The sequence below is a fragment of the Lissotriton helveticus genome, chromosome 6 (assembly GCF_964261635.1).
Source record: "Lissotriton helveticus chromosome 6, aLisHel1.1, whole genome shotgun sequence".
Lineage (NCBI taxonomy): Eukaryota > Metazoa > Chordata > Amphibia > Caudata > Salamandridae > Lissotriton > Lissotriton helveticus.
Genome location: NC_136067.1, coordinates 189093627 through 189112363, shown reverse-complemented (window position 1 = coordinate 189112363; position 18737 = coordinate 189093627).

The following is an 18737-nucleotide window of genomic DNA, read 5'->3' as shown; positions in this document are numbered from 1 at the left end:
AAAAAATGCCTCACAACTTGAACTATGCATCCATTCTCCGGAAAAAACTTCACAAAAATTACTACGATTAACTATTCTCTTCCATCTACTATTTCTTTTGAAATCATAAATTGCCTTGTTTAGCTTCCTAATTCTATTGATTATCAAAATAAATAACTTACGTTTAATTTCAAATGCCTGATCAATAACTTTCTCAATTTTTTTTTCTCTTATAAAAAACCACTTTCTGTTGACCTTTCTTAATATTTTTTAACAAATTGCCAATTATCCTGTTGCGGAACATTCGTTTACGAATGTCCCTAAACTGTTGTTTCCTTCTACTATCATGCACAGAGTTATCTCTTGCTCTAGCAGTAACATTTTTCATTGGCCTTTCCTTTCCGTTTAAATTGCTTCTCTTTTTCTGGACTGAAACATTTTCTGTAGTAATACTTTTTTTACTACAAATATTTCTTATGAATGTTTTTATGGTCTTACCCGGTGCTTTCTTGGTGACTTGACAAGTTTTTTTGGTAGAGGACTGCTGCATTATTTCATGGACCTGCTGTCTTTGACGTTTTGCAGCCTTTCTAAGTCTTTCTTTGGTTGGCATGCTCAAATCTTGAAATGATCTGCAGTTGAATCTGTGGTAAATTATAATAAAAAATGTTATTAACCACTGTTACCAAACAGTAAATCAATAACAGTCATCAAAAACTTAACACACTACTTCACATTTTTACATAGAACATTTTTTAGTGCTTTGGCAAATTTAGAATACAGAAATAGCAGAAAAGAAATGGAATTCTTCTTCATTTACCTGTCCTGTTTTATATGTGAATCTGATCTAATTTTATGAGCATATTTTAATATTTTATTGAAGACACTACACATAACCTGTTTTTGAAGGTGTGTTTAATTTAAAATTAAACAGTTTACATTTTTACTTTTCATTTATTGTAAATTTTAAAAATAAATGTTTATAGTTCCATAGGCTCAAGCAGGTCAGCTTCCCACCCTATGTCATACAATTCTGACAAATCTGCATCCTCATCATGTTCTTCTTCATCCTCAGGATTTAAATCATCCAAGGGATCTACTTCCACTGACGTTTCAATTACGAGTTCAATGATGAGGTCAAGATCAACTGATTGCTGATTGTCGCTCATGTTGATGTTGTCGTTATCTTTAAAGAAAGATAACAACAATGAGATGTTGCAGAGTAAGAGACAAATCTCAGAGATTATAATAGTAAAATTGTTTAACAAGAGTAACATTTTGCAGCTATTATTTAGCCATGTCCAGCGATGCTGAGGAGGTGAGGCCTATGTCCAAGTTTTCAGTGAACAGGACTCATCTCTTCTTAACCTTGGATAAGCCTCACCGACTCTGTGTCCCCTGCTCATACTTAAATGTACAGGGGCAGATTTATGCTAAGTGGCGCATCCCCACGGATGCACCAGTTAATGTGCACCGCTGCTCTGCCAGCCATAGTGTGCCGAATTTACAATGTGGAGCACCATTGAGCAAAAACAGCACAGATGCGTCACACATCTGTGCCGCAAAAGCAGCACATTGCAGGAATCACGTCATAAGCGCGACATGTCTACTGCAATGCACAGGAGGAACCCTCACATTGCATGGTGTATCACTTTTTATGCCTGTTTCAAACAGGCGTAAGGATTTGATTCAGCAATGCTATAAAGCTGACTCAGTGAAATCTTCTAAATTTCACTATGTTAGTTTTACAGGGCTTTCTTGCAAATTAATGCATACCTTGCAACAAAACACCTATATGAAAACTGACGCAGGTTTCATGTGGCACAGGACTTTACAGCATGACACATCTGCCTAGATGCATCAATTTTTAAATATGTTGCCACATAGCAAATCTTTTGCACCACCGCTGCGTCACAAAAGTGACGCACAGCGGTGCAAAAGAGGCACACGCCTATCATAAATCTGTCCCTAACATGTTAAATGATTGATTCAGGATAACGATAAGGTGTGGCCTATCCAGAGGTTTGTTTAAGGTGAGGCCTACTCAGGGTTGCAGATTAAATTTACACTTGTTGAAGACTATAGAGGAGATAATACATGTGAAGACCTACCAATGAAGTAAGTCATGTCCACTTCACTCTTGAACAAAGGCCAGACCTCTTCTGTGTCCGTGGACAGACCTAAACCTCATCTGCGCAATGTCATTCGTAAACTTAGCAAACACAGGTAATGTAATTGAAAAATGTGGAGTTTCTTTTCCTCATTTCACAATCACATCACCTGTGTTTCCTTTGCTTAGGTATCTCATAGTGCAGATGGACTCTAGCATATGAAAGAGTACACAGAAGTTGAGCAGTGTATACAACAATTTTGACATTTACAGAAGATTCAGCTTCTTATCTTGTTGGAGATGAAATGAGGCCTGTCTTGCAACATGGTGCATCTTTTCCATCACTGCTGCATCGGTTTCATGTGGCACGGGACTTTACAGCATGACACATCTTCCTAGATGCATCAATTTTTAAATATGTCGCCATATAGCAAATCTTTTGCACCGCCACTGCATCACAAAAGTGACGCACAGTGGCGCAAAACAGGCATACACCTATCATAAATCTGTCCCTAACATTTTAAATGATTAATTCAGGATGACGATAAGGTGTGGCCTATCCAGAGGTTTGTTTAAGGTGAGGCCTACTCAGGGTTGCAGATCAAATTTATGCTTGTTGAAGAATACAAAGGAGATAATACATGTGAAAGCCTACCAATGAAGTAAGTCATGTCCACTTCACTCTTGAACAAAGGCCAGACCTCTTTTGTCTCTGTGGACAGACCTAAACTTCATCTGCACAATGTCATTCGTAAACTTAGGAAACACAGGTGATGTAATTGAAAAATGTGGAGTTTCTTTTCCTCATTTTACAATCACATCACCTGTGTTTCCTTTGCTTAGGTATCTCATAGTGCAGATGGAGTGTAGCATATCAAAGAGTACACAGAAGTTGAGCAGTGTATACAACAATTTTGACATTTACAGAAGACTCAGGGGCAGATTTATGAAGGCCTTGCGCCGCCGGTGCGTCACTTTATTTGACGCAACGGCGGCGCAAACAATGCGCCCTATTTACAACGTGACGCATCTAGGAGATGCGTCACGTTGTAAAGCCCTGCGCCATAAGGAGGCGTTCCTGCACAGGGGGGGGCGTTCCTGCGCAGGAACGCCTCCTAAAAGTGGCTCAGTGAAATCTATGAGATTTCACTCAGTCACTTTTAGGACAATGCTGCGTCAAAACCCTGCGCCTGCTTGAAGCAGGCATAGGTCTTGACGCAGCATTGTGGAGATGGGGCACCCCTGAGCCTTGCTGGAGCTGCGTCGCGCTTGTGATGCAGCTCCAGCAATGCACCACCTTTACGGCACAGATGCGTCACACATCTGTGCCGTTTTTGCCCCATGGTGCGCCGCATTGTAAATGTGGCGCACCATGGGTGGCGGAGCAGCGGCGCAGGATGACTGGCGCATCCCTGGGGATGCGCCAGTCATCATAAATCTGCCCCTAAGCTTCTTATCTTGTTGGAGATGAAGTGAGGCCCGTCTTGCAACATGGTGCATCTTTTGCATCACTGCTGCATCGGTTTCATGTGGCACGGGTTTTTTACAGCATGACACATCTGCCTAGATGCATCAATTTGTAATTTTGTCACCTCATAGCAAATCTTTTCCACCGCCACTGCGTCACAAAGGTGACGCACAGTGGCGCAAAAGAGGCATACACCTATCATAAATCTGTCCCTAACATTTTAAATGATTAATTCAGGATGACGATAAGGTGTGGCCTCTCCAGAGGTTTGTTTAAGGTGAGGCCTACTCAGAGTTGCAGATCAAATTTACGCTTGTTGAAGAATACAAAGGAGATAATACATGTGAAAGCCTACCAATGAAGTAAGTCATGTCCACTTCACTCTTGAACAAAGGCCAGACCTCTTTTGTGTCCGTGGACAAAGCTAAACTTCATCTGCACAATGTCATTCGTAAACTTAGGAAACACAGGTGATGTAATTGAAAAATTTGGAGTTTCTTTTCCTCACTTCACAATCACATCACCTGTGTTTCCTTTGCTTAGGTATCTCATAGTGCAGATGTAGTCCAGCATATGAAACAGTACCCAGAAGTGCAGCACTGCATGCAACAACTTTGACACTTACAAAAGCTTCAGCTTCTGCATGCCCCCTACACATTGCTAATTATATACATTTTAAACTGATGGTATCTTACTGGAGATGAACTGAAACCTATCTTGCAACATGATGCATCTTTTACCCAAAAGTGACCCACAGCGGCGCAAAAGAGGCGCACAGCCATCATATGCATTTGAATGACACATTTCTGGGTCACTTTTAACATGGCTATGTTAGTCAAAGAATTAAAATCTAAATTTGCCAAGCACAGATGGGGGCATATTTACAAGGACCTTGCTCCACGGGGAAAGGTCTTAAGTTAAAATGGGAAAAATAAAATCAGAGAGACTCAAATGCCTTATAAATATGCCCCAAGCAACCTATGAAGCTCTAACAGTACATTTCAAGAAACCTAATATTTTTCAAAAAACGATTTTAAACACATCAACAAAATCAATGATATACCTACATTCAAGGGGAAATGACTTAAAATGGCCTAAGACACATGAAAGCGTTTTTTTAAGGCCCTTGCACCATTTCTGGGTCACTTTTAACATGGCTATGTTAGTCAAAGAATTAAAATCTAAATTTGCCAAGCACAGATGGGGGCATATTTACAAGGACCTTGCTCCACGGGGAAAGGTCTTAAATTAAAATGGGAAAAATAACATCAGAGAGACTCAAATGCCTTATAAATATGCCCCAAGCAACCTATGAAGCTCTAACAGTACATTTCAAGAAACCTAATATTTTTCAAAAACGATTTTAAACACAGCAACAAAATCAATGATATACCTACATTCAAGGGGAAAAGACTTACAATGCCCTAAGACACATGAAAGCGTTTTTTAATGCCCTTGCACCATTTCTGGGTCACTTTTAACATGGCTATGTTAGTCAAAGAATTAAAATCTAAATTTGCCAAGCACAGATGGGGGCATATTTACAAGGACCTTGCTCCACGGGGAAAGGTCTTAAATTAAAATGGGAAAAATAACATCAGAGAGACTCAAATGCCTTATAAATATGCCCCAAGCAACCTATGAAGCTCTAACAGTACATTTCAAGAAACCTAATATTTTTTAAAAAACGATTTTAAACACAGCAACAAAATCAATGATATACCTACATTCAAGGGGAAATGACTTACAATGCCCTAAGACACATGAAAGCGTTTTTTTAAGGCCCTTGCACCATTTCTGGGTCACTTTTAACATGGCTATGTTAGTCAAAGAATTAAAATCTAAATTTGCCAAGCACAGATGGGGGCATATTTACAAGGACCTTGCTCCACGGGGAAAGGTCTTAAGTTAAAATGGGAAAAATAACATCAGAGAGACTCAAATGCCTTATAAATATGCCCCAAGCAACCTATGAAGCTCTAACAGTACATTTCAAGAAACCTAATATTTTTCAAAAAACGATTTTAAACACATCATAGAAATCAATTTTATACCTACATTCATCGGGACATGACTTACAATGCCCTAAGACACATGAAAGCGTTTTTTTAAGGGTCACTTTTAACATGGCTATGTAACTCAAAGAAACAAAATCTATTTGTAAAACACTTGACACAAAGCAACATTTTAAATACACAACTTTCTTCATAATTTTCTCCCTAAACCATACTATTCTCTATCTAAATTAAATGAATCTTTTCTCACCTTAGCAAATACTTTATGAGTTTCAAAACAGTCTCAGAAATACACCAATTTGTCTTCAGCAGAACAAAGGGTATGCACTCCAGAGGCTGCAGCTATAGAAAGCACAGAAATGCTGTAATTCTTCACACATATCTCTCATGTCACCCAATCAAAACTCTTCCCTCACTTTTTTCAAATCAAAACCCTTCCCCCCTCTGCCCTCTCTGCCTTTTTTGCATAGCAACCACCTCCTGGAAGACCTCTGGTGTTTGCAAGTTCACACAACAATGTTTCAATTGAACTCTGAACTCTCAGTGCACCTGCGTATCCAGTGCAATCTTTCATTAAATGATTTTTTTTGACCATTCAAATTACATCTTTCAAAGAACTCATCCATGCACCCTAACTTTCTGTTTTCAGCAATCAAAATCCACCAATCACTGTTACTGCTTCATTAACACAGAAACTCCACAGTTTTTTTCAGTTTAAACTCTTATTTTTTCAACTGCCATTTCATTACCACACTTCATCTGACTGCAGCAGAACCTTCTCTCACCATGTTTTCTGTCTGGATTGTTGGACATAGTTACATCTATTGGGCTCAGAGGTATGCTGAGAACAGAAATTTACCTAACCTCAATTTACAAGATGTGGAAATTAAGTGGTTTGGCCACAGAGGATTAAAATGTCACCAATTGATACCATTGGTGAAAACCTTTATGCATTTGCCAAAACCTGACCTGTTAATTGTGCACTGTGGAGGTAATGATTTGGGCACTTTGACTGGAGTAGGTCTGGAAATGCTTTTAAAGGACACCTTTGAGCAATTAATGGCACTTTTTCCTCAAACTGCCTTGGTATATTCAAATATATGCCAAAGACAGAAATGGAGGTGGTCGAACCAATTTTGTCCACAAATTGAGAAGTCGAGGAAGCATGTAAACAAATCTGTTTCAGCTTACATGAGAGACCATGGATTGGGCTCCGTGTACAACAATAACTTGCGTTACTACATGCAAGATATCTACAGAGGAGATGGAGTTCACTTCTCAGATGAAGGGAACAGAGTATTCATTCTGAATTTAAAAATGTGCATTGGTACCTACTTATAAGTACCTAAATGTACCATAAACCCAAAAGCTCTTCTCAGAGCTACCCTACATCTGATCACTCACAATTATTATTTTACTCTAACTTTTTTTACTAATTTTCAACAAAGTACGCTCCCCGGAGACCTACCCGGTACGCAAACCGGAAGCTAACCGCGCGAAATTTTTTAAAAAAATGTTTAAAAAATGTTTTTTTTTCGCACATATGGGCCTCCTCAGCCATCCTCAGAAAACCTAGGGGGTCAAAATACGTCTACCGTGTCCCCTTCTACCCATTCTGAACATTATGTGCCCTCCATCTTGTATCTTAATTCGACCGAAACACAAAATGGTGGACTCCCGTAACGCTTAAGGTTCGCGTACCGGGGCGCTTGCCAGTTCACGTACCAGGGCGCTCCCCGGGAAGCGCTCCATTAAAAAAGGTGGGAAAGTAATTTACAGAAGAAACCCTTGAGACACTTTCACCAAATATAGATTTGCTCATACTACATACCAATCCCTACCATTTTCACAAATTTGGTTGAAATTCCATTTAGCCATTTAGCCTGTAGACCTCTCTAAATACCCTGAGGTAAATTACTTCACAAAACACATCTGAAGTGTTGGAATTCACAACCAATTAAAATGTTACTTTAATTTTCTATTTTTTTTTTTACCTGACATTTGATTTGTTATGTACCTGAATATATATAAAGGAAGAGAAGGAAACACAGCCATTTTGACTACTACTTCCTGGTGTACATTTCAATAGGATTTTCACTAATCACTTCAACTTCTTTGTAAAGGTAAGTTGTTATTTTAAAAACTGAAGTATATTGTGCACTATAAGTAAGTTGTTATTTTAAAAACTGAAGTATATTGTGCACTATAAGTTAATATGGTAAACTTTTTCTGATAGTTATATACTATCCCTCTGTAGTAGTTATAGATTTAGATAGACTTCTCTGTTATAGTTATGGATGGAGTTAGGTTTCTCTTGTATAATTATGAATTTACTTACGTTAAATCACATACACTTTTTAATATTCCTACTTCCACTCTGATACTATACACTGCCCAAAGATAAATTCACTGTTAAAAAATGCCTATCTAAAATTAATCCCAACAGTGCCCTATCTCTACTAATATATTTTTTATCCAAATTTCAGACAAAATGGAAGGCGAACACAAAGTTTCATTTGAAATTGTCCTGCAAGAGACCAACCAAGAAATAATTGATCCAAATTATATAGAATTTATGGATGAAACTTGGGACCAAGAACTACTGCAATGTGTGCAAGCAGTAGATGTCCTCCTTGAAAATGAGGACATTTTACACACTCAAACATTACAAGCTATGTTCAATGAAAATAACGACATTTCAGACAGTGAAATGTTAGACATTTTATAAAATTTTGAAACACAATAAATAATTGCTTAAAAAAAAAAAAAAAATCAACAAAACCAACAATCAATTAACATACAGTATTTGAAAAGTCTATCATTCTTTTTTCCTCATAGTACGCTCCCCGGGCCACTTCCCGGTTCGCGAACCGGGCGCTATCCACGCAAAAAAATCATTTTTTTTTTTTTGTTGCCCCGCGGGGCCCTTTTAAAGCCTCCACATCAAACCTAGGGGGTCAGGGAGGATCTACTATGCCCCCTTATGGTCATTTCCCCCTTTGTTTTGGCCTCCTCTTGTCTCTCGATCCTACCGAGAGACAAGATGGCGGCCGCTCCGGACTGTTTAGAATGTTGACAGACACCGGAGAGCCAATCAGCTTCGCTACGCGAAGTTCCGTTACGCGTCAAGTACGCGAACCGGAGCGCTGCCCGGAATGCGCTTACAGATATATATCTTTTTTTGAACGTTAATTTCTCAAAATCCACTGGATCACATATATTGAGACCTAGCAAAGGCACATCGGGCTACCAGTCCCTACAATTTTGCCAAGTTTCGTGCAAATCCATTCAGCCATTCGGGCTAAAAGTGAGGCCAACCGCCCTATGGAAATTAACATGGGAAAAACAAGTTTTGGGACCCCCCTTTTTTCTCAGCCCCCCCTTGACAAACCCCCCCAAATTTTCCGTATCTGCTCAGAAACAAAATGTTCCATTTTCCTGAAAATTTCAGCCAATTCCGTCCACAAACGCCAAAGTTATTAGACATAGAATTTTCAAAAATCCCATAGAGAAAAAATCCTAACTATATATACCTACTGGCGACCGCCAGTAGGTAATGTATATATATATATATTCACTGAAAAAACCATAGGTTTCACACCAGTTATAGTTAGGAATTAGCATTTAAAAAACCTATTAAATTCACTGAAAAAACCATAGGTTTCACACCAGTTATAGTTAGCTGGAAATTTTACTGGCATCAAACCAATGAAATTCCCATGTTATAGTTAGTTGGACTCACTATAACTTGCGCGTGCAATGCACTGCTGATGACGTCACATATTACATCACTCATGACATGGTCAGTGACATCACTCATGACATCACTGATGATACCATCCAGTAAATGTGTGTCTTTCTGAAAAATAAATATTAGTGAGTAATGTTTAAATATTTAAATATATGTATTAATGTTTCACTTTGTGTATAAGTGGCTGCATGGGTTGGTGAGTAGCTACATGTGTAGGTATATGGGTTATTAGATGTTTTTCTTAGTATCAGTATAAGTGTTTGTATGGTTTGGTGGGGGTATTATTTAGCACATAGATGCATGAATGACTGACTCTCTGTTTGTATGTGTTTTAAATACAGCACATGTGCAGGACTGTATGGGTGGATGAGTTTGTATATGTGTATGTTCGTGAGTGAATGACTGTCTCACTAGTGTCTTTATCAGTAACCACATATATTTTAATGTAGTATATGTGAATATTGGTGTATATAAGTGAGTATATGTGAGAGTGAGGGATTGTAAGAGTTCCTGTTTAAATTAGTATGTGTTTCTATAAGTGATTGTTTAAGAGAGTAAGTATGTGTAAGTTTCCTTAAAAGTAAAGTGGTAGTGTGTGTATAACTGTATATGCAAATAAATGGATGTTTAATAGTTTATTTGCATGTGTGAGTATGTGTGACAGTATCTTTTGGATGACTGTCGGTGTGTAACAGGATGTATAGGTGTATCACTACATATGATGAGTGAGTATATGTATGAGTGACTACATAGAACTGTTGGTGAATGAGTGGATGTGTATATAGATGGTGGAATTACTGAATTGGTTGTTGTAACTGGTATGGGTATCTCCATTTTTTTGAAAATTTTAGTTTCTATTTTTGAATATGTATTTCAATGGTTACATTACAGTGAAAGGAGGTCTGTCACTCTGTCACAAGGATGGTGTCATCAGTGATGTCATGAGTGATGTCACTGACCATGTCATGAGTGATGTAATATGTGACGTCATCAGCAGTGCATTGCACGCGCAAGTTATAGTGAGTCCAACTAACTATAACGTGTGAATTTCATTGGTTTTATGCCAGTAAAATTTCCAGCTAACTATAACTGGTGTGAAACCTATGGTTTTTTCAGTGAATTTCATAGGTTTTTTAAATGCTAATTCTTAACTATAACTGGTGTGAAACCTATGGTTTTTTCAGTGAATTTCATAGGTTTTTTAATAGAAAATCTCTATAGGTATGAAAAGTAATATTTTTTATAATGAATTTTATATTGTATAATTATGTAATTTTTTATTTATTTATTTTTTGCCCCGGGGCGCTCCCGGGGCGCGTACCGGGGAGCGCCCCGGTCAGCGCAATGTTGCGGCGCGCCCCAGGGTGCGTACCGGGGAGCGTCCCGTTAGCGCTATTTTCGCGAACAAAAACAACATCGTGACGTATTGCGTAGACGCGTGATGCGTCATATGACGCACAGCGTAAGCGCACCCGGAAGCACGCGAGCGCATACGATCGCGCAACATCTTGACGCGCTTACACTACGCGGGCGCGCCCCGGAGCGCGACTACGGGCGCGCCCCGGGGCACGTAGCGTAAGCGCGTCGGTTCATGTGACCTGAAAATAACACTTTCTATTGGTGCAGAACAGTTTTGGTTTCCAAATGAGTAATGAGAAAATAACACTTCTCATTGGTTCAGGACACTTTGTTTTTTGCAAATGATGAAAGACCCCACCTTCTTTCCTTATTCTGACTTTGTCCTTTGACTGAGGAAGACGTGTTTCAGCAATAGAGAGAACTATTTTGTACTTTCCAATGGCTACTGTAGCTGCAACAGCTGAAGCATCTGCACCACCACCACCAACCACCACCACCACCAGGACCATCACAACAGTACATTGGTGGTCAAGAAGAGGAGGAGGAGGAAGAGGAAGAGGAGGAGGGGAGAAGATGGCTGGCTGAAGACAATACCCCATACCAGCCAAGGCCACACATTGTATGGGAGTTTTTTCCAATCCCAGAGGGCAAGAAAAAGGTGAATGCGGCCAAGGTAACTTGCCTAATCTGTGGCGAACAACTCTCAAGGGGCAACCCAAACAAAAAATATTCCTTTGTTAATAATACCATGATCAGACATATGACCCGCAAGCATCCGAACAACTACTCTGCTGCAGAGATCAGGGAACTGGCCAGTAACCTCCCCCAGTATTCAAGGACCTCCTCCAAAAGAAAGCAACCCAGTCCATCGGGACCAGAAACAACGGAGACGATGCCTTGTATTCAACCTCGATTCGCAAAATTTAGAATCACATGTATTGATTGTGGCAAGCTCATCTCCTATGGTGAAAAGAGCGTAAAGCTCGTCGTCCTTGCTGGAGACAATCACAATGCCCCAAAGAAAAGTAATTTTTATCATTTTTTGTTTTTTTCTCCAGATGAGCCATTTTCAATTCCCCTTTTTTTGTTTTTCCCTATAAAAAATACAAAAAAATATAAAACTGTTTTGAAAAGCCAAAAAAAGTACAAAATGTTCAAAAAAAATTAAAAAAAATATAAAACAACAAAAAGAAGAAAAAAAACAGTTATTTTTAGAACTACCTTTTATTTATAAAAATAACCCTATATTTTTAATGAATCTCTGTCAGGTTTTTTTTCTGAGGGTACGCGTACCGGGGCGCGCCCCCCAAAAAATAGAAAAAAAATATTTAATGAAGGAGTTAGCATGAGGGAAGAACACAAAGAGAGTAATGTTAAGAGAAAGACAGCTACAGGATGAACACAGAGGGATTGTTTATTACATAGTAAAAAACAGAGAAGGTGTAATAGAGTGAAAGTGAGAAAAGTAAAATGACTAAAGGAGCGAAAGAAGGGAAGAGAGAGGAAGAAGACTAAAGTAGAGATGGTGGGAGAATGTGAGTGGGTGTTGAAAGAAAAAGAAAGGACAGTAAATAATTGAGAATGAAGGGTAGTGGCGTAACCGGGATAAATGAAGAACGGTGAGTGAGGGTAAGAAAAGACCAGTTAGTGTAAGTAAAGAGGGGTGAAAGAGGGTGAAAAATTGAATTAGGATAAGACATGGGGAGTGACAAAGAGAAAGGACAAAGGGAGTAAAGAAAACAGTACCTGAATGGGTTTGAGTGAAACAGCAAAGAAAGATAAGTAATGCAGTGTGTGTAACTTATAGGGAGTCAGTGGGTGTAGGTCGGGGTGTGGGTGTGTAAGGTGTGTCTGTGGGTGTGGCTGTGTGGGGTGTTTTGGTGTGGGTGGAGGTGGTGGTGGTGGTGTGTGAAGTATGTGTGAGGAGTGTATGGGTGTGGGGTGTATATGTGTGCGATGTATGTGTGTGTATGGAATGTGTGTGTATATGTGAAGAGTGTGTGTGGGGGGATTTTTTGTGTGTATGAGGTGTGTGTGTGGTGTGTGTGTGGGGTGTATGTTAGAGGTGTGTGTATGTATTGAGAGGGGGATGAGGTGTGTGTGTAGGAGTAAGGTAAATAATTAAGAAAAACAGTGAAGAAGCAAAGGAAGGGAACAGAGGGTAAGTGAAGTAAAGAATAGGGATTGAAAGAAGTTGAATATGAGAGGGGAAATAGGGAAATTGGAGTAAACATGGAGAATAAGAATAAGTGAGGGAAGCAGAATAAAGACACAGGAGTGAGGTTGGTTGAGAAGATATTAGTGAGCTTAAAGCAAAGGGTGATAAAATACATTTTTATAGTCATACTTACCATATAATAAATGTAACTTTAATTAATTTTTTTTACTACAGTTTGTATCTGTGAAAGAGAGAAGAAAAAATAAGTTATAATTAGTAAAATGTGTATTTTAAAATAAAATATACAAATGTAGAGGTTAAAAATCATAACAGTGTATTTAGAAATAAAGTAAGAGTGAAGGACACAGAAAGGGAAATAAAGTAAGGTAGAAGGATAAAAAGAGAAAAAAAGAAATAGAATGAGAGCAAATTACTAAGAGTAAGGCATATAGATTCACTGACACAGAGGAAGAGAAGAACAGAGAAATGAACTGAAGGTAAGAAAGATACTAAAACAATGTGAGTTAGCAAAACTAAGTCAGGAAACAGTAGTAAGTAAAAAGATAATAACAGAGAGGGAAAAGAGTCTAATTAAGGATGCATTTAGAAGATTGAGAAATAGAAGATAACTGAGAGTAAGTGAAGAACAGTCAAAGTGAAGGGATGAAGGGAGAGAGGATAATATACAACGATTGAGGGAAATGGAGTCAGGAAGTTAGTAGACAGACACACTAAGAGAAAAACTGAGTGAGGTGGAGTACAATGAGTGACAAAAGGAAATGAGTAAGGGAGCAAAAAATGGGAAAGAGAGGAGAAGACGACTAAAAGAGTGGTACTGAGAGAAAATAATTTGGTGATGAAAGTAAAGAGAAGGACATTGAAAGAAAGGAAATGAGGGATAGTAATGGAACCAGAGTAAAAGAAATGGGATGAAGAACGATGACAGAGGAGCAGTGAAGTTGTTGTAAAAGAAATGATAGAAGGTAGATAAACAAAAGTGAACATAACACAAGGAGAGTAAGGCACTGAGGACATAGAGGTAGTGAATGAAAAATAGCGAAAAGCGGTCAAAATAAAGGAGCAAACAAAGATAAGCGAGGGAGAGTGTGTGAGTTATAGTGATAGAGTACGACAATACTGCTCAGTGAGTAAAGAGGATTTAGTAAAAGAGCAAAGGAGGAAAAGACGGAAAAGGGAAGTAAAGCAGAGAGACTGAAAGCTGAAAAGTGGTGCAAGGGAGAGAGGGGATGCAGACAGTTGAAAAGAGAATGAGGGGTTGTGAAAGAAGTGCAGTAAACGAATGGGTGTGAAACAGAGTGAGAGAAAGACAGTGTGAGTGAGTAAAGAGAGCTGAAAGAGAGAGGAAAAAGGAAAATGAGTGTCAGAGAATGGGAATACAATTTAATTTACACAATCCAAATTATAGTATAACTTGTACAACATGTTACATCGTTTTTTTTGCTGTTCTCAGAATATATTGAATTTCACTTAAAACAGTGAGTTCAAATTACTCATCATATGACAGCGGGAAATAAAACACAATCTAAAAGATTGTGTTTTAAAAAAAAACTTAGATACTGACAAATGACAAATGTACACTAATCTTTGATTGACTTACTTTTCCTTGAGGCCAAATAGTATATCATGGAGGTCCTTTTGTCGTTGCAAAGTACTCTGCTGTTCACTAAAAAATCAATTTCATCGACTTTCTAGAAGAAAAGCTCCAAGAACATCTGAAATATTTTCATTATTTTCATATACTCCTTTTTTTCAGTCATGACTCTTTACTCATTCCTGTACCTTTCCTTTTGGCCAAATAGTGTCAGATGTATGAGTATATTTTCAAATTAACTCTAAGAAACTCTGAAATTACCTTGTTTCCGACGTTCTGAAAGAAAGGCTCATACAACATTTTCACAATATTTAAGTATTTGTAAAACCATCTCTGACTCACTCATGTTCATCATTTTGTATAATACTAATATCACATACTATGAGATCCACTTACAGTACCTATATGACAAGTCGATTTTTTATATTACCTGGATCACTTTTACTCAGAATATATTTTTAAACAGCAAAATAACCTTTATTAACTCCTCCCGTCTTCAAAGGGCAATTACCTTTACTTAAATTTTGGTTGTAAAAACACTAGGTATGATTTTTTTAAGCTAAAAGGCAAACGTTGTTTGAAAGTCAAATGAATGTCGTTACAGTGGGTCCAACCTTTACAACTTTTTAAATAGCATGTGTAATGCCCTGATGTTGTAGAAGGACCGTCATGAAAAATAATAGCTACAGTTGCAAAGGTTCTTCCTGATATTGATAACTGAGAACCAACGAAATTTTTAATAGAAGTTGTCAATTTAGTTCCATCAGGTCTACATCGTTGGAACATTAAAATGACATAATGACCATAATTTTGTAGAAATAATGTGGACAGCATAGTAGACTTACATTGGGTACACACCATATTGTGATCCACTGCTTTAACTAGATTATTAAAAGGCACTGATTTGCAGTCTGGTAAAGTCAAATATATAAATCTTTCAGTGTCTATTCTAGTAGTACTTGATAAAGTACAGTTGTCGCAGTCATGCTGCCATTGATAAGAAAGGCTAAAAAGATTTTTTATATCTACACCTTCATCTTCCAATACATCAAACATATACATTAAAAATTCCTGACAATCCTGCTGAATATTCTGTGAAAATTGATTTTGACCAGAACATATGTCTATAAGATTTCGAATTTCTGAAACACTTTCTATTTTTGCTCTATCACTGCTACATTTCTAAACACGGAATTCAACAAACAACAGAATCTTTGATCCCGATTTTCAACAATCTGTTCTTGTATATTTTGAAGAAAACATTAACCACTACATTAGCATAGCAGTTGACACCAGAACTGTTTTCAAACTGAAATCCAACAACATCTTCAACAGAATCCTTTTTCTTTCTCCTTACAATTACAGTTTCATCTACTTTTTGTCTTTTTGCTACTACCTCACTGCAATTATTCTCATTTCTTCTTTTTCGGCCAACCACACGTTTTTCAAACAATGGATATTGAGGCAAATGTGGAGCATACTCTCTTCTTAACCTATTGTATTCTTTAACACAATGTAGATCTGCACAAATCTTTGTTTCATCACACTCAATCAAGTACAATCCTGATAAAGTTCTGACTCGTGATAATGCCACATATGCCATACCCTCTTTAAACACAGAACTTCCAATGTTCCCCAAAGCGCTATCTACACTTAAACCTTGAGATTTATGAATTGTCACCGCATATGCCAAACAAATAGGGAACTGTTTTCGGCGAACATATAAGTCTTTCACAAGCAAAAATCTAGCTGAACAACGACAAATTTGTTCTATTTCCTCAATGCCATCAAATTTAATTTTTAAAAGTTCAATTCCATCTCTATTTTTGTAATTCACAAAACCAACAACATGACCCATTGCTCCATTTACCAGACCTCTTTCAACATTTAAATTCCTTCTCAAAATGATACGACAATTTAAACACACATTCAGAGTCTTTTCAAAACCAGCAGTTTTAGATATAGTCTTCTCTAATGAATCCAATTTTGTTTTCAAATTTTCAGACAAAATATTTATTGCTCCCATATGTTCAATTTTATCTATAGCTTCCAGTTTCACTATCTCTTCATTTTCTAACTTTAACATTTTGTTGTTGAACATGGAACATTCTTTTAGAGTTGGCATCAAACATATGCCAGATTTCTTCTCATTAATTTTCTTAAAAATATACTCTGGAAGAAGGTTTTCATTTGAGTACAAATTTGAAATTAATCGTACATGTAAAGCTTCTTTCCCTTGCTGACTTACTTTTCCGATTCTTACATCTTGTAGAATATTTTTTATAATCTTCATCCTTTGCCTGCCGCATATTTTGAAGCAGTTCTGCATATTTGAAGTTTAACCATATATTAACGTTTCCAATGCTTCCTAGGCACTTCCTGGTATCTTCATGCTTGAGCATTTTGAACACAGGTTGTCCTTTCACTGGAGTCAACTGCAGTAGATCTCCAAAAACAATAATATGTTTTCCTCCAAATAAGACATCATAGTCTGTTCTAAGAATTTCTTGCATTCTCAAATGCACAAAAGCAAGCATTATATGTGACACCATGCTTACTTCATCAATGATAAGAAGTTTCATTTTCTTCAGGACTCTCGAAACTTCAGAACACGCATCTCCAGATAGCTTGTGATATTGCAATTTGTTATCATGCTCCACTGGCAGCATCAGTAAACGATGTAAAGTAATCCCTTTAATGTTATGTGCTGCCAGCCCAGTTGGAGCAGTACCAACACAAGATAGCGGTGATTCAGTCCTTTTCTGCAGATAAGTTGCAATTGCTTTAATCAGAAAACTTTTTCCAGTTCCCGCTTCTCCACTTACGTACAGTTGGACTGGTTTAAATGATGTACATGAGCACTTTTTTTTCTCATGAGTGAATCCATGTTCAATCTGATCTGTGACTTCGTCATATATCTGTTTCTGCTCAAGGTTTAGTTGTTTCACCAAATCTTCTAAGTTAATTACATCATCTTGAGCTTGTTCCATAGCTCTTTCCACCTCATCCATGGCAGTGGCAGCTTCATTTCGAATAATTGGTCCTCCAAGTGGATCCTGACTCAATTAAGCAGAACTCTGACTGTCTTGAGAACTGTCTCTAGCAATCTCTGCAGCAATTGTGGCTTCTTGCTCTATTTCTTCGTTCAACATTTGCAGATAATTTGGAAAAACAGGACATTCTATGGTATCCTTGGTTGCATTAAAAGAATCTTCGTAACAGAGAAAATCTCCAAGTAGTTCCTCTTCTGTACGCCATGGCTTAAAGAGTTGCAGAAGAGCTAAATAGTAAAATTCCCTTTTGTCTGGATTTTCACAACTCAATTTTCTATGATTAATCAAATGGCCTTTTTTCTGTTTCACTAGACATCCTTCACATCCAATGACAGCATATATTCCATTATTGATATCTTCTCTGATGTTCCTCTTATAAATATAGCTTTGAAGAACTTCATAGAGACAAGCGTTCTCAAGGTGAGGACTTCTATTTAGATAGTATGTATCCAACATGTTTGTCTTCAAAATATCTGTACTTTCTGGTTCTTTCTCCGCCAAATACTCTATCTCTTGTACAGATTTCAAAACTCGATTTTGTGTTGCAGCAAGACCTAGACTCACCCAAATGATGGTTCTAGATTTGGCATAGAGACTTGCTGATGACAATCAATCAGAACATTCATATGCTCCAATTTCTCGATGCGACAACATCTTCAGACTGTAACTGTATAATTTCTTGCTTAGACTCTTTTCATGTGAAATGTCCTCCCACATTTCCTTCAGTTCTGTTTTTTCTTTTTTTGTGATGTAAGACGTCACATATCGAGCCACAGCAATAGAGTTGTCAGCAACGAATTGAATATCCATGTTAGCATTCCACATGGACAAAATCACTGGGTTGTAGTCGTTGATGTACTTGGACACTTTGTTTCTTTTTAAATTGTATGTATTTTTTAGTGACTTCCTCGTCACAGTATGTCGCAGAGAAGACATCAAATTATTTACTCTTCCTTTAGAAATCACTCGTCGTGGAAAGCTGAAACGACATTTTGTGTAGAACTTGTCCTTGTTTCTGAATTTTCGACGACAGTACTTTCCACAAGGATGGGATTGAAAGCGTAAAACTTGTTGCCTTAAACTGTTTTCTTCGGTAGTTTTCGGAACAGCACATGTTGAATACTCTTCAATGAAGCTCATCACTGTCTCATCCGAATCTGTTCCAAATTTGGGTGCATCTTTAATCCACAACAACATATGTATGTGAGGAGCACCTCTCGCTTGATACTCCT